Source organism: Rhincodon typus, chromosome 27 (genome assembly GCF_021869965.1).
Source record: "Rhincodon typus isolate 14 chromosome 27, sRhiTyp1.1, whole genome shotgun sequence".
Taxonomy (NCBI): Eukaryota; Metazoa; Chordata; class Chondrichthyes; order Orectolobiformes; family Rhincodontidae; genus Rhincodon; species Rhincodon typus.
In genome coordinates, this window is record NC_063358.1 from 19008205 (window position 1) to 19030772 (window position 22568).

The following is a 22568-nucleotide window of genomic DNA, read 5'->3' on the forward strand; positions in this document are numbered from 1 at the left end:
GTTAATGCTTTGTGTGTTTGCCATATTGCCTGCTGTACATGCCGTAGCTGACATTAAGATAGGACAGCTCTAAACAGCAAGCCTTTGACTGATGACTGCTGATAACCATGACAAGCTGCCTGCCTGCGCTGAGCAGCAAGTTAAAACAGAAACACTGTGATCCTTTGGCTCTGGCTAATGGGGGTAATTGTAGAAATACAAGACAAGGCAGAGATGCCTGTGAACATGCAGGCAGGTGCAAAGTGAGTGTGCATCAAGAGAACAATGAGATGTTCACTGGTCCAGTCCATGTGCTAAGTGCTGGCCCCCACTCTCAACAGCATTGGAACGAAGTATGCTGGTGTCCTCCATACTGCAGCTCAAAGTGTGGAATTGTATTGTAAGTGGATAAGAGATATGCCATGATGGAGCAGTGGGTTTGGGACATATCAAATACCAGGATCCATGGATGTTGGGTACATGAGCCTGCTGCCCATGGATCATGCCCTGCCTGAGACATTGGTGTCCTGTGTTCAAGATGGAGGTCCTGGGGAGCTGGAGTCACCAGGTAGCCACCCAGACACTCATGTTGGGAATTCTCGGCATCTAGTTTGTATCCGACAGCTGGGAGAATGCAAACCTATGTATTAATGAAGCAAGATTGTGCAATAAAGAGGGTGATTGATCCCCGTTAACAGGTTTCTCGCCATTCATTAGCAAGAACCTTGTCTCAAAATTGTAGATTTGGTTGGAAAATTAAAGTTGTCAGACTTGACATTGAGAAAGGCCTCACTCAACTTTCAGATTATTCTCTTAAATTTCCCAACAAAGCAGTGTTCAGTGTCTGGGAAGATTCTGCCCATGGTTATAGATATCACAAAGCCCTTGAAGTTTGGGGATCTTTTTCAATGGGACTGGGAAGATTGAGGAGTGGCCAAATAGAGATCTTCAATATTGTAAAATAGCAACGAGGAAGAGCTTGCTCTGTCTGGTCAGTCCACCCAAACATCTTCTCAGAAGGAAGTCTATCCATGTGTTCTGATAAAGGGTCACTGGACTAAAAACATTAACTCCGTTTTCTCCCCACACATGCTGCCAGACCTGCAGAGTTTCTCTAGCAACTTCTGTTCCTTTTCTAGACATAGCACTACTCAGTTGAGGAGATTCAACCTTAAGCCAAACCAGTTCAGAATCAAAATTTAAATCACTTTACAAACTTCACTTCTCTGTATTCAAAGCTGAAGCCTAACCAGAAGACTGTAACGAAATAGCTGAAAACAAGCTGCACATGACTAAAGTACTGAAGAAAGGAGCACCAAGTTAAAGGTGGCCTTTAACGCTTTAATGCACAATGGCAGTATCCCTGTCCCTGGTTCAAGTCCCACTTGCTCCAGAGGTGTGTAATAACATCTCTGAAGATTGATTAGAAAAACAGATACATTATTAAAGGGTTTGATTGGGTAAACATAGAGAAGATGTTTTCTTTAGGGAGGTGTTACCAAAACTAGGTCACATACATTTACAAAAGCAATTCACAAATCCAACAGAATTCAGCAGAAGTTTCCAATCCCAGAGAGTGGTTAGAATCTGGAACTCACTGCCTGAAGGAGTAGTTGAAGCAAATAGCAATGATCTTAAAGGTTAGCGGGATAAACACAGAAAGGAGTAATAGGTTGTGGCAATGGGATGCGATGAGCAGGACAGTGCAGAAGCTCTTGTGCAGAATAAACACCAGCATTGACAAGTTGGGAAGAATGGCCTGTGTAAGTGCTGTAAGTTTCATCAGTTCTCAAAACCATAATATTTAGCCAAAGAAATTAAGAGCTTGAAGTAACAAACTTAAATTCCAATGGCATTTTGCTGTGTTGCTTCGAATCCTGCTGCCCACCTCTCACAAAGACTTCCAGGCATTTCGGCAAAGTCAGACGCTTTAAACTGGGATTCCAACTTGAGAACCAATTTCCCTTCAAGCTGATCCTTAAATATAAGCAGCTCGCCACATTTCAGATACTACTCGGATATGTCAACTCAGATTGGAGTTGTGTTAAACTTGCCCGTTCCCTTTAGAGATACAAAATCAAGTTCTGCTAACCAACAAGTGCCTGAGGTTAATAAGTGACAACGTTGCAAAGAATCACCAGGTCAGGCAACATTTATGGAGAGCGAAACATAAACTTTCCAGCAATTTCTCAGTTCCACGTCCCTGAAATAGAAGTGAGTTTGAAAGAAAAATACAATTGGATTTCCTGGTAAGTGTACACATGTGGACACTGTAAGACTTACAACACCCACCATACATCAAGCCACACAGTGGTCAGACTTTGGCTTGTGAAGAAGGGGGACAGAACTAAATTGCTTCTATCAGTTGTGAACTGCTGATAAAGGGCAAGTACTTCCTGCAGGAAAGGGAAAACAGAATGTCAGGGCTCACGTTACCCTCAACGCTGAGTATCTCCAAGTGTCTGGTTACATGACAGTCCTGGCCAATGTGGGAGAACAGATCAACACAACAAAAAGAAGGTTGTCTGAAGAACAGGGGGAACAAAGCCAAAGGAAAAGACTCTAACAGCATATATGAAAAAGAATGCAGTTTTACAGTGCCTCTCATGACATCTTGAGGCATCTCAAAGCTGATAGTACTTTTGAAATGTAGCGCCCACTGTAAAATAAGAAACAAAACAGCCAACTTGCACACAGCAAGATCCCACAAACAGCAATCAAATCAACAATTCGCTAATCTCTTTGGGATGATGTTGGAAAGGAGTTTATCATCACTGTTGTTTGAATAGTTCCACAGGATGTTTTATAACCACCTCAAGCAGGCACATGTGCTTAACATTTCACTGAGGGGACAGTACCTCTGACAATGCAGCACTTACTCCAATATATCAACTCAGATTGAATTTGTGTTAAACTTGCCCTTTCCCTTTACACATACAAAATCAAATTCTACTAACTGATAAGTGCCTGAAGTCAGCAAGTGACAATGCTGCAAGCACTCACCAAGTCAGGCAACATTTGTGGGCAGCAAAACATAGAATTTCCAGCAATTTCTGTTTTTGTTTCGGATTTCCAGCATTTGCAATGTTTGGCTTTTGGCAGTAGTGCATTAAAAGCTCAACAATTGTTTGTTGAACAAAGTTATGGCTTCAAAGTTTCTTATTAATCTCTGAATCAGCTCAGTGAAAAACAGATTGAAATGTTTAATTTTCTTTCTTAAAAAAAAGGGATGTCTTCAGGCCTAACATCTGATTTGTATTGAATAGCATTAAAAAAAATTATAAGAATTCTGAATTAATTTTCTTTGGTATTTTGAAGACCTGCATTTTCGGGTCACAGAGTCGTGGTTCTTCTCCAGATGTGACAGGAAAAGCAGCGATATTTTATTCTGACACAATGCTTACATGATGAAATGTCAAGTTAAAAATACCAAAACCCACAGGCCCAAACATAACAAGCATAATAATAGTTTACCATAATCAATGACAAACTTGAGCATGATCACCGCTCACCACTCAATGGTTAAAATCAAGCAAGCTATTTAATGCATGTTCACTGCAAATTGAAGAGACAGCTTACATCTTTATAGTGACTTTCACAACCTCAGGATATCCTATGGTCACTTGACAGCCAATGAACTACTTTTAAAATGTAGGTACTGTTGTATTGCAGCTGCCAAATTGTACACAAGTTCCCTAACCTACCTTTAAATATTAACAGTATGCTTAAATCAGATTGAGAGATAAATATTGGCCAGGACACTGGAGAGAATCCTTTGCTTTTCCTCAAGATTGTGCCATGGGATGTTTTAGGTCCACTTCAGTGGAAACATTGAGTTAATGTCTCATCAAAAGACTCTGACATTGTGAAACTTACTAAGCACCAGATTGAGAGTGTCACCCATTGATCATACCTCTAAAGTATTACACTGGCTGCAAAGGGCTTTGGGACATCTTGAGAACATAAGGGCACTTTAAAAATGCAACTTCTTTCTTTCCTTAATTTCCATATCAATGCAGACATGCTCAATTTTTTCATAAATCAACCCACTTAGCTCAGCGCTCTGGAGGGCAGCAGCAGAGGCACCAGTAGCACCAAAGCATCAGGAAGTAATCAATGAAAAGGTGAATGTTGAGGGAAAATATAAAAATAGATGTCTGGGTAAGTTTACCGGCTGTGGAGCTCTGAGTAAGAAACTTAAATTTCCTCCACTCAGCAAAGTAGGTTCTCTTACTTCCTCTCACGCTTGCTGACTCAGAGATAATCGGAAAGAATCAGAATGCACACCACATTTTGATATGACTTGAACGTAAGTGCAGTATCGCCCACAAAAATCAACAGGTTCAGCAGTACTGAATGGCATCTGAGAAACTGGCCATGGATTTACTTTCAGGTGTCAGGTCAAGAGTGGAATATAACCTCCTCAGAGTAGCGACTATCCACACGTTTGAGAGCAATTTAATGCCTTCAGTAAATCCAACAGAGGTCTTAATAAGGTGCTGATCAGACACTGGGGACAAAGTTTAGGATTTTAAAGCACTGATTGGATTATTTATGAGTGGGGAGCATTTGCTTGCTTGTGTTTAGGACTGTAACCAGTCTGGGTAGTTTATGTAATTTGGAGTAAAGTCATTTGACCACATTTTGATGATCTGGTATTGTGCACTTGAGCTAAGGTGGGAGAAAGCCAACCGAGCAGAGCCCAGGTCCATCACTGCTATCCATCGATTTTCACTGGAAAGACAAATATGAGTACTGAATGTGTCAGAGGTGTTGGGTGCCTGCGCAAATGCAAGTGAATGTCCAAGTCTCAGCATGCAAACATGCCTTTGTGAATACGTGTGAGAGATAGAAAAGTGTGTGTGTGAGTTTGTGTGTGAGAGAGTGACAGTTAGAAAAGGAAAAAGATATTGGGCAGGATTTGGTGGCTATAGCCCTACAAATGATCTTCTGCCATTTAACATGCGTAGGTGGAAACCTGAGGGCTTGAAACATAATTTTCTCAAAGTTTTCCTCCTGTCTCAATGATTGAAGCTGGTACCATTGCCTTTCAATTACACACAAGGTTTCACCTCTTAATGTAAGTAACCCGACCAAAAGATCCTTGGTTCAGAATAATCCATATTGGTGCATTATCACTGGATCAATCCTTCTCAACCCTCCTAGACCTCATACATGCTACCATCAGAGGAGCACATTGATCACTAATGAGATTAATCTTGTGGATTGGCAGCCACTAACAGCCAGAATTCACAAACCAGCTAGGAATGATAGTCTGCTGGATTTATTTGGACATTAGAAGCAATGCCGACACGGTCAACTACTCATCACTTGCTTCACGTGTACTGGGAAATGCTGCATTTATTCTTCAAGGAATCAGATTCTTTGGTTCCTGATATCTTGGGAATGCTGAAAATCAGATGTGTTGAATTACAGCTCCAACAGTCATCAGGTTCTATCTCCTTCATTGGACATGAGTGGCAAATGGCAGTGTTGAAAAAGGAGTAGGTGGAGGGCAAGTACTAGGAGGTGTAGCTCAGAACTCTTAACCAATTCCAATTTGTTTCTCATTCCTTCCCTTGGGAAATTGCTCCAATCCTTGGACTGAGCAGAATGGAGAAAAAAACGTTTTTCTTCATTTAGAAGAAATGAGCATTGATTGCAAGATTAGCATTTACTGGATATCCTTAAATGGCTTTGAATAGGTAGTTTTGAGCTGTCTTCTTGAACTGTTACTCTCAACTGGGTGGGGGTATACAGTCCTGTTAGGAAGGGAGCACCAAGATTGTAACCCAGTGATAATGAAGGAAGAGTGATACAATTCCAAGACAGGATGGTGTATGAGTTGGAAAAGAACCTGCAGGTGTACATATTCCAGTGCATCTGCTCTGCTTGCCTTTCTAGGTGGTAAATATGGAAGCTGTAGCTGGAGGAGCTTTGGTTACCGATGGCAAATAAACTTAAAATTTGAGATGGTGAATTGGGTGTCAATCAAGCAGACTGCTTTGTCTTGGATTGTGTTGAACTTCTTGCAGTCATCCAGGCAACTGGGGAGTGTTCTATCACACACCAGACTTGTGCCTTGTGGATGATGGGCAGTCTTTGAGAGGCAGGTAGTGAGTTATTCACCACAGAATTCCTTGCCTCTGATTTGCAGTTGTAGCCACAATATTTACATCGCTGATCCAGCTAAGTTTCTAGTCAATGATAACCCCGAGGATGTTGACAGTGGACAAGTTCAGTGATGACAATGGCACTATATATCATGAGATGGTCAGGTATTTTCTTGTTGAGAACTGTTGTTTCCTGGCATTTGAGTGGATCAAATGCTACTTGCTACCCAACAGCCCAGGACATGGACAACTTTGCAAGCATAATACTCCTTACATGATACTGCTCAATATCTAACGAGTTGTGAATGATACTGAACAATGAGCTTTCAATGAGTGTTCCCTCTTCTGATTTTTGTGATAGAGGCTAGATCATTGATGAAGTACCCAAATATGACTGGGTTAGGACACTACACTGAGACACTCCTGCAGTCATGTCCTGGAGATTGAGATGATTGGCCTCCAACAACACCACTATGATCCTTTCTGCTAGATATGATTCTAATCAGAGAAGTATTTTCCCCTGATTCTCATTGACATTAATATTGGTAGGGCTCCTGGATGCAGGTCGTTGTTGAAGAGTTCTACCTAATAGCACTGTTGATAACACTTCTAATGCTGATGCTTGAAAACAGACTGATGGGGCAGCAATTGGCTGGATTTGAATAGTCCTGTTTGATAAGACATCCCCATGTTCCTATCTCAATTCCCAAGATGAAAAAGGTGGAGGAGATGCTTAAACTTCCAACCAGAACCAAAAGCTGAATGTTTGAAGGATTATATCCAACTGATACATGGAGAATGGATCCATGCTTTCAAATGGATAAAATCTCATTTCAAAGAGCTGGCACAGGCACAACAGGTTGAATGGCCTCTTTCTGTGATATACAAAAATGTATAATTCAGCAAGGCTGTAACTGTGAATTATATCAGGAACATTTAGGCATGGCTGTGAGTTGGTGCTGAGGGGATGGCTGCTCCATGTCCTGTTTTAAAGACTGCAATAAAAATCAAGGATCTGTGTGTTGAGCTAATTGGAGAGACTATCCATAATCATACTGTGACCTGAGCAACAATAAAAATTTGTTCATCAATGGCAGCTACAAGTTTAAATGGTGTGGTGATACTCTCTATCAAGTCAAAGGCAGGGCAATCCTGGCATAATTGGAAACATATTTCTTTGTGACAATACTGGGTATTGACGTGAATGGTTGAAGGTCCTTCCGACAGTCATCGTCACTGTGGGTCAGCTCATTCAACCTGCCAACCGTAAAGCATCTGCATGGTCACTTCCAAGCTTTGATAAACCTGCTGAAGATCAGTGGCTATGTTACTTACAGGGCTCGAGAACTGGGTGAGGAGATGTACAATATCTGCCGAGGAAATGGTGCACATGTGGAGAAACTGCAGAGTGGGACTCTCTAAAACTTGTGAATGTGAGGCTGCAGAGCTAAAAATAAAGACAAATCTGTTCCTTCCCTTGCTACAGTGCTCGAACTTCACTCTGCTTGTTTTAAGAATTAGCCAATTGGATTCTGCAGAACTAAGTGCAGGCAGTTCTCTTTGTTGGGGCACACTGACCTGTGATAACAATAGAAACTGCTGCATTGAGGCAGTGAACATAAAGATCAAACATCAGCTCCATTGCCCCTCCTTTGCAAAGGGGTGTATCAATGTCTTGCTATTTCACAATGTTTTTTTGAATGGAGAGGAATATTACTACAGTTTTGCAGAAGATCCCTTTCGAGCAGCAAGCAGAAAATCTACAGGATCTGCCCCCTCCAGCTGTTAATTACCCTGACTACATAAGAAGCATAGGAACGATAAGAGTCAGCTTTCAGCCTCCTTAAATCGATTAAATAAGATCACGGCTGACCTGTATCTTACCCACATCTACCTTCCTTAGTGACCTGACCTAACAAAGAAAAGCTACCAACCTTAGTCTTCAGATCTTCAGCCTTAGCAGCTGTTGGACTGAATTCCAGATTTCCCCTGCTCTTGAGTAAATAAACATTTACCAAATCAGTATGCTGTAACACAGACATGCGAGGAATGACCTGCACATGGATCGAAGCATCAGGCGGGTGACGTGTTTGTTTGCGACCTCTGGTGACAAACAATGCATCATAGCAGTCCACGATGTATACAGTCTAGTGTCTCCACTCCTTTATTGTTGCTGCTTCAAAAACCGGGAACTGCCTTTGTAGCAGCTCTATAGAGCAATTAGAAACATGTCATAAATGCTGCTGCAAACGCTGTGTCTTTTCATTTTTGTGCTTATTAAATAAACTGAAATGAGAACGAGCTGTTGTGAAACTCAGGGATTAACAAGGACGGTTGCATGTTTTGAAAGTAAGGAATGTCAATCCCATTGCGAACTCTGTGTAGCTGTGGATTCCAGTAAAGTGCAAAAAAACTGGAGCTGAGGGATTGTTACAATTTAAGCTGACAGGTTTGTGGAATTGGGACCAATTATTAATCAGAAAGGTCCTCTGCCTACCAACAACAAGATGATTGGCCGTCAGGTAGCTGAAGTGCTTAGGCTAAGAATAAGACAGAAAGAAGTTTGGTCAGACCAGAAGAGAAACCAGCAGATCTGCAGCAGCCAAAACCCTTCTCTCTCTCTCTCCCCCTCTCCATCTCACACACACACACACACACACACACAAAAACACACACACACAGTTCTCTGCAGTAAACCACTTTAAACCAGAGGAAAACCAGCTTATCTTTCCTACAGCAGATGCTGGAAGTTGCAACATTGAATTGGATAAGTGAGAGAACTTTCATAAAGTCAAATAGTCACCCAGTGCCTTTTACAAACCAGTGGAAGTGTTCAGAAAAAGGCAAAGCCAAGGAGATCAGCCAAATTAGCCAGAACCAACTTGACACATCATGGGAACAAAGACTATGGAACATTTTCCTTTTTCCCCTGTTTTCTCTCTCCATCGGCCCACATGTTCTTTCCCCCCATTTATATTTGTTTTCCTATATGTGTGTAAGGGGGAGTTTAAAAGAGGTTTAGAGTTTTAATTTCCAGAGTTTAACAGTGATTTCTTGTTAAAGTACAGAAACATGGTCCATGCTTTCTATCAACCTGCGCCTGAAAATCGGATAATTTGGGGAATTTTACACTTCCTTTAAAAATCTTTAAATTTTGTGATGACTCCAACGATGGTGAGGCTTGATTTCCGATGCACAATCTCATGAGTCACGACGCTGGCCTCAACGACCAGTGATACTCACACCTCATAAGTGAATGAAAAAACTGACATTGGCTGTCAGCTACACACACACACACACACACACCTATTGCCAAAAAGCCAGTGATGATCATTGGACTAGCTCTAATTGTAAGATTGTGCCACCCCCAGTTTGGAACTCACCTCCCCATGACTATCAGAGTTAATTTCTCTTTATTTATCCTATTAAGCATCCTTTAATTTTATCCAACTTTTAATCATCTTAATCAGATCGTCCCTTACTCTGAGCTCGGGGAGTTTTAGCACTGCCCAATGTTTGGAAGTAATTGACATGATCACACATGCTCAATTCTTTAGCATGTGCACCCTTACCTTATCTCGTATAAAATACATTTTAATACTTGGAAATGCAGCTCTGTATTCTTGACACTAATTTACACCTTCTTGTTTTTAAACCAGCAGCTACAGCGTCAACGTATCCAAAGCTACTGAAGTCTTGGATGATCTTACTGGGTTGTTGATAGAGAGTACCACCTTTACTTTGCTGCTGATGTGTGTGTGAGTGTGTGAGTGTGTGAGTGAATGTGAGTGTGTGAGTGTCCAATGCCTCTGCTATTCCTGTGTGGTAGTCGGTATACAATGATAACCCCCATGTTGAAAGAACCCATGCACAGGCATCTTCCGAACCCTTCAAAATGCAGTTTATGACCTGACCAGGATCCTCACAGACAACTGCAGCAGCAACAGACCTAAACATCACACTGGTATCATAGCCTAGGAACCCTGATCCTATGACTGCGACGTCATTGCCCTGAGTAAGACCTGGCAGACAGGAGAAGGTCAGCTCAAAGCACAACATCATGGATAGATTGTCTTCTGGTACCCTTAGCTATTTGGTTTTATCAGAAAAGCAACAATATGGTTGAATGGTTAAGCGAGCCTCTCACCCCGGAGGATAAATTACCCTTCAGCTCACCCTAACCCAGAAGCAGGCATCAATGTGAACACCCCAACCTAGAAGCAACCTATGAAGCCAAAGAGGAATTTTACTGCACTCTTGATCAGATGGTCCCATCTTCCAGAGGAAGGTGACTGTCCTTGGTGATTTCAATACCAGAGTTGGGAGGAATACAAACCTGTGACAGGGTGTGATTGGCAAGGAAGTCATTGGAAAGGCAGGCACCAAAGGAGTCCTTCTCTTGATGAGTGTATGGCCTGGTCACATTGGACACACTATTTGACCAGAAAGACAAATACAAGACCTTGTAGCAACTCCTCACTCCAGACACTGGCACCTGCCTGACTGCATCATTGTCCGAGTGAGGGACTGAGAGGGTGTTTGCATCACCAGCACCATGACAGGAGCTGACAACGGCTGCACTGTCCAGTCCGGTCTAATATCTCCACCTGCCTGGCCCAAAAAACAGCACCAGCAGCAGAGGCATTGCCACAGGAAATTCCCTATAAATGGACTTGAGGTCTCTGTGAAGAAAGATTCCCTTAATCATCCTTGCTCAGTTACCCTGATGACCCACAATAAACAGAACATCCAGAGCGCCTGGTCTTCCCTTAAATCCATCATAAACATCATTTGTGAGAAAACTTTGGATTTCTCGTGGAAGAAACACCAAGCTTGGATTCAATGAGAATGTCCAAGAGTGGGAGGAAGTCACCTTCACTGTTGAAGGGCTACCTAAGAAGTATACCCAAACAGAGAATAGTGATCAAATGCTAGCAATTTAAAATAAACATGACACATACTGGATATGCACAGTGAGTCAGTGAAGAGCAGTTAAAGATGACAAGTTGCAACAAATCAAGAAAGAAATGGCATATATATCACCAACACCTTCTCAAGAGCAATTAGGGACAGGCAATAAATGTTGGCCTTGCTAGCAACACTCATATCCCATGAGCTAACAATGTGAAGTTTTTTTAAAAAAACGTCTTTTCTCTGATGGGCCTATAATGTTTGCTCAGCTTTTTGCATTTTTATTCAGATGGTAAGGGCTGTCTGCTCTGCATTTAAGGGCCACCCTTCCGATCATGAAAGGGTTAATGAAGACAGAGCAGGGTGCAGCAGGCATCAATGGAAAACCATTTATAATTCTGCTGATGGGTGGCCGGTTGCATTTTTGTTGCTTGATACTTTAAATAAAGAACTCGCTGCCCAAAATATTCCTCTGGAAAAATAACAGAGAAAAAAAAAATCGATACAAGTCGAAGTATTATCAGATTTCAAGTCATGGAATAACATTGTTGAATTCTGCAACAAAAAATTTAGAGTATTTAAATTAGAGACTACACTGGGCACACTTCAACTGGGGTAAATACTGAGACATGAATTTGTACCAAATCCACACCTTTAGACCGCTGGCTATAAAGATCCAGAGTTTCAGCAGCTTATCAAATTCCAAGCAGAAAGATTCCTCAAAACTGTTTAACATCAATCTACAGTCATCTTTAACAGAGCCTAAATGGTCCCAAGATACATTCACTGGAGCATTATCAGACATAAATTTGACACCAGGCCCACACATCCGGTATTCGTCCAGGTGACCAATAGCTTGGCCAAGCAAGCAGGTTTTAAGGACCAGGTTAAAGGAAGAGAGACACCTTGAAAGGCTGACAGATTTAGGGAGAGTATTCTAATGTTTAGGGCCCAGGCAGCTGAAGGCCTGACTAACAACGGTGCAGCAAAAGAAAGAGGGATGCACAAGAGGTCAGAATTGGAGCCACGCTAATTGCCAATTGCACTGGAGCAGGCTCTGGAACAGTATCACACTCATAACAACAAGAGTGCTCTCCAGAGGTTAGACATTAGGATACTCCCAGCTCTTCATCAAAATGGCAGCATCGAACAGGTACTACAAAACAGAGCAAGGTGGCTTGAAAATTTTCTTCCTTAGAATTGAGATAGCTGAATGGACATTCAGGACCCTTTTTTTCAAAATCAAGATAGAGCTTTGAGGGTAAAGCAACAGTTGTGAGAGGCAGGCAGAAATTAATTCCACACAATTTTCCCACCAAAAATATTTCTTGCACTGATTTGACTTGAAAGATGGTAAATTAGTTCCACCCATTATTATTTAGCATGGATTACTTGTAAACATTTGGAATATACCCTCTGTACATTCTTACTGTTTACATTTAAGAAGTTAATAACTGGGATACATATAGGATCTGTCATAACCTCAGTCAATTAAATATTTCTGAAGTGCTGTCACTGCTGTATTGCAAGCAACTGCATCAGATGATCTGTAAATAGCGAGCATTGAGATAAACTGCCTGATAATCAGTTACCCAGAACTCTGATTTATATTCTTGAGAGCATGTAACCTCTTACCTTGTTTGGAATTTACTTAGCAACTATAATACTTTGTAACATTAAAGGAATGCTCTTGTAGCATAGTGGCAGATATATCAGCCATGGTTTAGTGGTAGCCCACTCGTCTGTGAATTGCAAGGTCTCAGGTTCAAGTCACTCTCCAAGAGATAAGCACAACAATCATGATTGACATTCCAATGCAAGGGCGAGGGAGTATTGCGCTATCTTCTGGATGCAATGCTAAACTTCATTTGCCTACTCAAATGGATATTGTAGATCTCAAGGTACTATCTTGAAGTAGGAATTTTCCCCAGTGTCCTGTCCAATTTTTAATTCTTAAATCAATTTCACAAGAACAGATTCTCTGGTTTATTACTGGAATGTTTGGACACAGGGTTCCAACGTGATACTGACCCGTGAAGGTAGATCTGCCGTAGACAGTAAAGAAGTGGTAGAGATTATTCCTTGCTGTATTTTGCATAAACACATGAAAGGCCCTAAGACAGTCACTCATGAAACTGAAATGTGCCCAGTCTACTTTGGATTACCCTGGCAGTGGAAGGTATCTCTAATGTTTGAGAGTAGCAGGTGAAGCTAGCTGTTACTATGCACGTAGCAACACCAGTGGCATTCATCACAAACGGGATGCTGCCACCAAGCCAAAAAGACATTCTGCCTATTGCACAAATGAGTAATGTGGTGTAGAATTTCAGTGCTGATGTGGTGCCAAGTATGTGGGTTGTATGTCCCCATCAGTAAAGACTTACGCATTGTAGCAAACTACATAGCGCTTCGATGGTTCATGACAAGTTAGGTACTGACAGTTCCCAGCCAGCTTACACTTGCAACACAGCGTCCAACGTTAATATATGATTCTGCAAATGGACAAGACTGGCAGGATAATCCTGAGGGTGTGAATAATCTGCTGACAACCAATTTAAGCCTGCGAGACGGTTAAGCTGGACTTCCAGTGTATTACACTTTAGTGTACTTGAAGCTAGATATATCAGTATATGGAATCCTGTTCCTTGCATACAGAATGAACATGTAAATACACTTTGTCTATTTCAACTGTCAACAAAATAGGTAACAGCCATTCATTTCTGGTTCGTTTCTCAGGGCAATTCCCCGACCAATCAGGGTCCATCTGCCCGATCGAAAATTTAAACAGAGATTGGCACTTAACTGTCAATCAGCATCACTGGGTACATTCTCCATGACAACAGCTCTAACAATGTCCGGTTGCTAACCAATCAGCACTCTCTTTTCATGAAGTATAAATGTTGCCCTTGAAGTGGTATTCTTATAAATTATCTTGATAAGTGCAAGATGAAAATCTTCAAAAAAATGTGCTTTTCTCAGCAATATTCAGGTTCAGTACTACCAAACATCAATCTGTATATCTTCGTATTATTCAAATGCAGTTCCCCCTTACACGGCTGATGGGTTGAATGGTCTCCTTCGGACTGTCTCATTCTATTGTATCATTCTATCATGTGTTGCTTCAATAGCGAATTGCAATGAGGATTTCTACAATCAAAAAGTTTTGCGCATCAAAAAATGACCCCCTCTCCCCACCCAGCTGGTAATTTATGAACCTACAATGCCCAGTTACTAAACAGATGCCTTTATTACTCTTATAATCAGTACAAACTGCCTGTTACTTAGCTACATAATTCCTGCTGTGTTTAAAAAGTCTAGTTGAGTAATTACGTAATGTCTCTCAGCAATGCTGGATATCAGCCGACTCTAGAGATGTGCGCTGCTCACTTCACATAATGATCTGTAATATACTTCCCAAAAGACACAGCTCACACTTCTATACATCAGCTCAGGTTAAGCAAGAACATTGATTTCAAATAATGCTCTGAAATGTTTGTTCTATGTACAACATTTTTCACCCCGAGATTCAGTTGGCTCTCAAATCAGAAACTGAAGCACTTTAACCCACAAGACTACAGACCAGCTGCTGGCAAGTGGGATCAGAAATGGGCAGCTCGTTTATTCAGCTGGCACAACATGATTGGCTGAACAGCCTATTTCTTTGCCATAACTTTTCTACGGTCCTATTGTTGATTCCAGCTCAAGACTTCAGCATACACTTGCCAGTGAAGTGCTGAGGGTGTGCAGCACTGTCAACGATGTCGTCTTTCAGACAAAAAGTTAAACTGAGGATCTGTCTGCCCTCTTAGGTGAGTGCAAAACATTCCTCATCACTAAACCTGATTGTCTGCTATTTCTGGGAGCTTGCTGAGCATAAGTTGGATCGTGTATTTTACAATTAAAAATATCGCATTACTGCACTGTTTAGACCTGAAAATACGTGAGCAAAATCCTGCAAAAACAAAAATACTCAGGAGGTCATGGGCACCCACTTGAATGTTAACTCTTCCTCTCTCTACAGATACTGGCTGACCTGCTGAACATTTCCAGAATCTTATAAAGATTGTTTCTCTTTTGTGGGAGTCTCTAGGACCAGAAGACATTATCTCAGGATAAGGGGTTGAATATTTAGGGCAGGGGTGAGGAGGAATTTCTTTTTTCAGAGGGCAGCCAATCTGTGGAATTCTTTACCACAGAAGGCTGTTGAGGCTGGATCATTCAATGTCAAGGCTGAGATACATAGGTTTTCATTCAGTAAGGGAATCAAGGATGATGGGGAAAAGGCAGGAACATGGAGTTCAGGATTATCAGTTCAGCCATGATCGCGTTGAATGGCAAAACAGACTTGATGGGCTGAATGGATTGCTTCAACAACGTCTTATGATCTGAAGGACAGGATAGTGCTTTGGAATGTCCAAGGATTGTGGGGCTTAGGGCAGTATCCCAGACCCAACCACCATCACCTGCTTCTTCACACCATCATAAGGTCAGAACTAAGGATGTTTGCTCATATTTTCACAATGCTTAACACCATTTGTAACTGAAGCAGTTTCTGTCCAAATGCAGCAAGACCTGGACAACATTTAGGCTTGCGCTGCTAAGTGGCAAGTTACATCGTTGGGTGGGGACTAAGCCACTGCCCAGGCTCCATATTAATGAGCTCACCTTTCCCCACTGTAACCACAGCCACATCTCTCCATGGCTGCATTTTCCATTCACATTCAAGGTTCACGAAGGGCGGCGGGCTACAGTGAGGCAAGACAACCCAACAAAGTTTTGTTTGCAAGTAGTCAGCCGATCCACGTTGTGCAAAGGTGGTTTCTGATGGAGACGTAACTATTTCATGGTTAGCATTTGAGAGAACATCAATGCTGAACTAGAAAATACTTGGTGAAAAATCGTTCACCTTCATCCAATCTTCACCTGATCTTTCCTAACACGCAAGTACTTAAGTTCTGTTACTTCACACAAGTTAAAATTCTCATCTTAGCAAAATGCCCAATATTTAAATTTCATTACACATGTGGTCATTTCAACCTGAGCAGCCAAAATCAGCTTAGACCTCAGTCAGGGATGAATGATAGAATCCCTACAGTGTAGAAGCAAGCCATTCAGCTCACTGAGTCTACATTGATCCTCTGACGAGTGTCTCACCCAGACCCATCCCCCTACCCTATCCATGTAACCCTGCATTTCCCATGGCTAACCCACCTAGCCTGCACAGTGTGGGAAATTTAGCATGACCACTCCAACTTACCTGTACATCTTTGGACTTTGGGAGGAAACCAAAGCACCTGGGGGAAACCTATGCAGACACAGAGAGAACATACAAATGCTACACAGTCTCCCAGTGGTGGAATTGAACCCAGGTCCCTGTCACTGTGAGGCAGCAATGTTAGCCACTGTGCCGCCCCTCAAATGTTCTTACGTGTCATCTACTTATGAGTCAAATAGATTGCGTGAGATAGCAGCCTGCTCCCAAAGAGCTTCTTGTGCCTTTAATCACTCATTATCTTTTACTTCAGGAATTACAGGTTATTTCCAAACCAATGCTGCTTCAATAGGAATGCCTAATACGTCGGTCCCAACTTCTAGCCTTTGCCATTGAAACACAGCTGTCAATGCACTAAAGCATAGGTTCAAACAACAAGGGCAGGGATTTGACACACATTCTCAGAGGAACAGAAACAAACCATTCAGCCCTCAAGCCTACATCACAATTCAATACTCTGCTAGTCAGAGTACTGGGAAGTCGGTGGATAAACGGAATCCTAATCACTTTCTGAAAACCTAATTTTGTATGATTTCACATTCTACATTTAGCTGTAATTTAGCGCTTAATTGCTAAATTTTATTCAGGTTAAAGCAGGAATGTGCAAGCTCTCCACTGGAGAGCAATTGAAGTTAGTTAATTAAGAAAACTAACTTAAACTGTTTTTCCAGTACCTGGTGCTAAGCTAACTCTGAGCATACTAATGCAGGCATCTTGGCGTGATTTAGCACTGATTGAGACTTTGAACAGAGTGCTGGGCGTTGGATGAGTAAGGGACATAAAGAAGAAAGGAAGGAAGTCTTCCTTTGTTTCTGCTAACTTTTTGACCTCATAGGAAGGAAAGACACTATCCACTTGGTGAGTATCTGGTAAATGGTTAGCATTGATTCTATCCACAAGGTTTAAAATAGCATATCAACTGGTTGTAAAGCTAATAAACACATTAAAGGATGGAAAAACAGGTGAGTTTTCATTGTTGCAATGGAACTCCTGGACATCAGTGTGGTCCAAATGTCCTAAGTGTTTGCTACTTGAAAAGCTTTATGAGCTAGAAGCCAAGTTGCTGACACATCAGAGAAGGGTAAGCTACCTGGATATTTTGTGCCAGGAGCTAGTCACAACCCTTAAGGTAGGATTTTCTGATTTCATCAGTGATCAGGGATAGAGGATAGAGGAATCTTAAAAAGATTGTTTCTCTTTGTTGAAGTGTCTAAGACCAGAAGACATCAGCTCAGGATAACGGGTTGAATATTTAAGACAGGGGTGAGGAGGATCTTCATTTTTCAGAGGACAGCAAATCTGTGGAATTCTTTACCACAGAGAGTTGTTGAGGCTGGATCATTCAATGTCAAGGCTGAGGTACATAGATTTTCATTCAGTAAGGGAATCAAGGATGATGGGGAAAAGGCAGGAAAGTGGAGTTCAGGATTATCAGTTCAGCCATGATCGCACTGAATGGTAAAACAGACTTGATGGGCTGAATGGCCTACAGGATACTGGTTTGGAGGAGTGTGCCTGCAGGTAAGGCAGTTAAGCGGCTACAGAGGACAGGAGTGCAGGAGCATCAGCAACTCTAACAGGTTTGAGGTTCTTGTCTGGATGAGAAATGGGTACTGGCACCAGTAATGGGAAAAGTGGGATCTGTACCAATAGGAAGCACTCTACCTGAGTCATACTGGAACTGGTGTTAGGTTCTAGTGAGGTGAGGAAAATTATAAATGAAATAGTTGTGGGGGGTGGGGGAATGCAAGGACCTACTTTAGGAAGATGTAGTCAACATGTATACATAAGGCAAGACAGAAAGTTTTTAACATGGGAAATGATAAACAGATCATGACAGGAAAGGGATAGAGGGAAAAAAAAAATCAAGAGTGAATCATCAGATAAGACCAGAGATGATAAAAATAATTAAAACATAAAACTAAAGGCTCTGTATCTGAATGCATGTATTAAGGGAGCACTCAAAAACAAAACAAATGAACTGACAATGCAACTGGAAATTAGTAAGTACGATGTGATAGCCATTTCAGGGTCATGGCTACAGGATGATGTAGATTGGGATCTAAATATTTAACAGTACACGACACTTAGGAAGGACAGGCAGCTTGGTGGAAGGGTTGCTCTGTTAATTAATCATGGTATAAGTATAATAGAAAGAGGGATGATCTAAGTTTTGAAAACCAAACTGGGGAAGCAGTTTTGGTAGAGAGGAAAATGATAAAGACAAATCACTTATGGGAGTTTTGTACAGTCCCCTACAGTAATTACAGACTACGATGTAGCACGAAGGAAGAAATCAAGGGAGTTTATCAGAAAGGTATAATGAAAAAGCAATTTAAAAACAAAAATGTATGCTAATGATATGTGTCAGGTAGTAAATAAAATTAAGAACCAGGCTAAATGCAAAGATTTCAGATTGGAGGTGAGAAAGTAAACATGAGAAGTAATGAAGGGTATGACAAAAAATTGGCTGCTAACATAATGGAAAATCTCAAAATGTTCTGTTACAATGTGAGTACTTTGGAAATACTGCAGAAGATGTTTACGAGAATAGTTCCACAAATGAAACACCTTGGTTACGAGGATAGATTGGGGAAGTTGGGACTGTTTTCCTTGGACAGGACATTTGATAGAAGTTTTCAAAATCACAGAGGGTCTGTACAGAATAGATAGAGAGGAACTCTTCCTGCTCATAACAGGATCAAGAATCAGAGGGTACAGTTTTGAAGTATTTTGCAAAAGAAGCAGATGTGAGGTGAGAACAAACTTTTTCCCAGAGATGATCGTTAGGCCTAAAACATGCTGCCTGTTAAAGTGGCGGAGGCAGATTCAGTTGAGGCATTCAAGAGGGCATTAGATGTTTATTTAAATGGAAATTATATGCAGGGTTATAGGGAAAAGGCATTAGATTGGTAATAAGTTAAACTGCTCAGAGAGCCAGTGCAGACACAAGTGGCATAGTGATTCTGTTGCACAGAGTTCAGTTCTATTTGTAACTGCTCAGATACGAAACAGTAAATGATTGTACACAGCAAGATCTGAACAATATTCTGCAAGTAAAATCTGTACCACACAAGTGCCAGGCAATGTCTGGAGAGAACCTAAATAACTCCCCTTACACAGCATGAATCAAAAGCACTGGACATTCAGGAGAAGAAGATGAGACTAATCACTCTTGACAACAGTATTCTTGGTGCCAAATTTCCCATCATCAACGTCCTGGTGGTCACCATTGACCAGAAACTTAACTGGATCAGTCACTAAAATGCTGATAACATACAGGCTGAAAACTCTATGGGTAAGTGGTTTTTCTACTGACTCCCAAAAACTTTGTCATCATTTGGAAGCCACACATCTAAAGTATCATGGAACACACTTCACTTGCCTGGATGCATGCAGCTCCAACAACAGTCAAGTAGTTCAACACCATCCAAGGCAAAGCTGATGCTTCCTGCCCATGGCCAGTTGATAAGCACCCAACTACCACCTTACAAATTCATTCCCTTACAAGATGGCACTGCAGCAGTTCAGCAAAGCTGCCTTGACAACATCTAACCTACAACCTCTATTGTCTAAAAACACAAGATTATCAGCAGACAGTAACACTTTCATCTCTAAATTCCTCTTCCAATCACACATGATCCTGACCTGGAAATATGTCATTGTTCCTTTATTTTCACTGGGTCAATACCCCAAAATTCTTGACCTTCATCCAACAGATGGCAGTTTTTTGGGAGTAGCTCATTAATACTTTTACAATGGTAATTGGGGAAGGGCAGTAAATGTCAGCTCTGCCAGCAAATTTCATAGCCCATGAAACAATAAAGGTCTCTGTGAAAAAAATATTATATGGTAAAGATCGCACAGCTTTCGTATAGGATTGAGGCAATTCGACAGATTTCAAATTCATTTGCTGTCTTGTGCAAGGAAGGAAATAAAGCCTTGAATTTATGTGACAATCTCAGCAGGACTGCACTCCTGAAGCCAACATAGCTTCTATGCTCACAATTCGGATTGAGGTGAGATAGAATCATAGAACCCCTACAGTGCGGATGCAGGCCATTTGGCCCATTGAATCCACACTGCCCCTCTCTAGACCATCCCACACAGATACACCACTCCCCCCAACTTATCCCCGTAACCCTGCATTTTCCCATGGCTAACCCACCCAGCCTGCATATCCCTGGACACTATGGGTAATTTAGCATGGCCAATCCACCTAACCTGCACATCTTTGGACAGTGGGAGGAAACCAGAGCACCCAGGGGAAACACACGTAGACACAGGGAGAATGTGCAAACTCCACACAGACAGTCACCCGAACCTGCATCCCAGGTGCTGTGAGGCAGTAGTGCAATCCAATGAGCCACTGAGCCACCCCAGGATAGATATCATTAGTTTAAGAAAAGGGATCTCATTTTGTCCTGCACACCTACACCCTAAGTGTTCTCCTTTCACCCTGTACTGTTCTCCCTTGCATTCACTGGCAATCTCTTTCAACTGATTGTTTACAGCCAATAACCAAGTAAGCACAGAATCTACCACTTGGCTCTAAATTGTCATTACCCAGGTAACATTTTCATCAAAGGTTTTCGCTCGGTTAGCTGACTTCAAAAGTTTTCAGCACCATGGTTACTTCCTGTCAATCGACATTCAGGTCAAAAACATAAAGCTTCCTTTTTAGTGTAGCTTAGCAATTATTTGAAGAGTGCCTTCCTGAAAATCTAGAAGCCTGTTGCCTGCAGAAGAAGCAATGAAAGGGATTGGATATAAAACTTTAAAATTATAGAATGGTGCAAGAACAAATAACTAAAGATTATTCCAACCGGTTGTTGAATCACTAACAAAATGCTCATCAATCCTGGATTAGCATGTGCGGGTTGGTGGACGACAGGATACATTTTCTTCATTCAAACTTTCATTAGAATACGTTGCATATGGTCTTTGTAACAGTAATTTATGGCATTTAAAAGGCAGTTTTACAAAAGAAATTGAAGAAGAATAGTAAAGGCTGCAAGGAAAGAGAAGTTGAATAGGTTCGATGTGGAGGCGCCGGTGTTAGACTGGGGTGGACAAAATCAGAAAGCACACAACACCAGGTTTTAGTCCAACAGGTTTATTTGAAATCACAAGCTTTTAGAGCGCTGCTCCTTCATCAGGTGAAGTCACTTCCGTTTGCTGCCTTGTGCAAGGAAGTCACCTGATGAAGGAGCAGTGCTCCAAAAGCTTATGATTTCCAATAAACCTGTTGGGCTATAACCTGGTGTCGTGTGACTTCTGCATGAGTTTGAAGCAGATAACGCAAATTTTTCCAATACCAGCAAACATAAAACAGACATGGAATGTATGAAGTGGGCATGACGCTCACTCTTGAGTGAGATCTCAACTCTGAGATCTTAAGAAGCCCTGGAATAAATATATGAAGGCCTGGCTGAGAGATTAAAGGAGATTTACCAGAATGGTACCAATTAAGAAGGTCTTCAACAAAGTGGGGTGACAACAGACTGGAATTACCTCCTTAGAACAGAGACGATTAGGAGAAGATTTACTCGAACTGTTCATATTATATGGAGTTTTGGCAAAAAGTATAAAATGTGAAACTGCTTCCACTCACAGGAGATTGGTAACCAGAAGATACAAAGTTTAGAAAAGTGGCTGAAAAAACAGAGATGACATGAGAGTAAATTCTTTAAGCATCAAGTTATTATAATCTGGGAATACACTGCATGAAATGGTATTGGAAGTAGATTCATTTTTAACTTTTCAAAGGGAATTTTGTAAATAGTTGAAAAAAAAATTCATGGGCTACTGGAAAAGAACTGAGCAGTTGGACTAATTGCATTGCTTTTTCCAAAGGCTGAAAAATACAAGACGGACTGAATGATCTCCTCTGTGCTGTTCAACTTTAGAACATGGAATAGGTCAGGATCCTTTCTTTAAACTCCAAAAGGAATGTTTTTGGGTATCCAATGAAAGCTGCAACTATCAAGGGTTCCATACAAACTAGTACCTAATCAGTGATAAAAATGTAGCCCACTTGCTTCAAGGCAAGTTGTGGATTCAGGAAGACCATCTTTACAAGCTGGTCTGTTGTGAAGGAACTGGTTACATTACAACTACAGGCTCCTGTCCTCACACGAACCTAAGTGCCACAGCTTAGGATAATTACTAAGAAGCAGCTTGTGGATGGAGGATTTGCGTAATGCTGGAGTCTATATACATCAAAAGATAAACTTTTAAACATGATCAGACAGGAATTAACTCAGACAGTCGGCACTCATTTCTTCACCTCC

The 22568-nt window shown here is 41.4% G+C and overlaps 1 protein-coding gene across 3 annotated transcripts in view; it reads right to left on the bottom strand.

Annotated features, from left to right (window-relative positions):
• Positions 1-22568, bottom strand: part of LOC109918665 (transcription factor HIVEP3) — a 350987-nt gene that overhangs the window by 295440 nt on the left and 32979 nt on the right. The window contains exon 1 of one of the 3 annotated variants that reach the window (XM_048613200.1): positions 8027-8128. The exons of the other annotated variants lie outside the window; for them this stretch is intronic. The gene's annotated coding sequence lies outside the window, so the exon portion shown is untranslated. Of the gene's footprint in view, positions 1-8026; positions 8129-22568 lie in introns of those variants that run through there. 3 annotated transcript variants of the gene reach the window in all.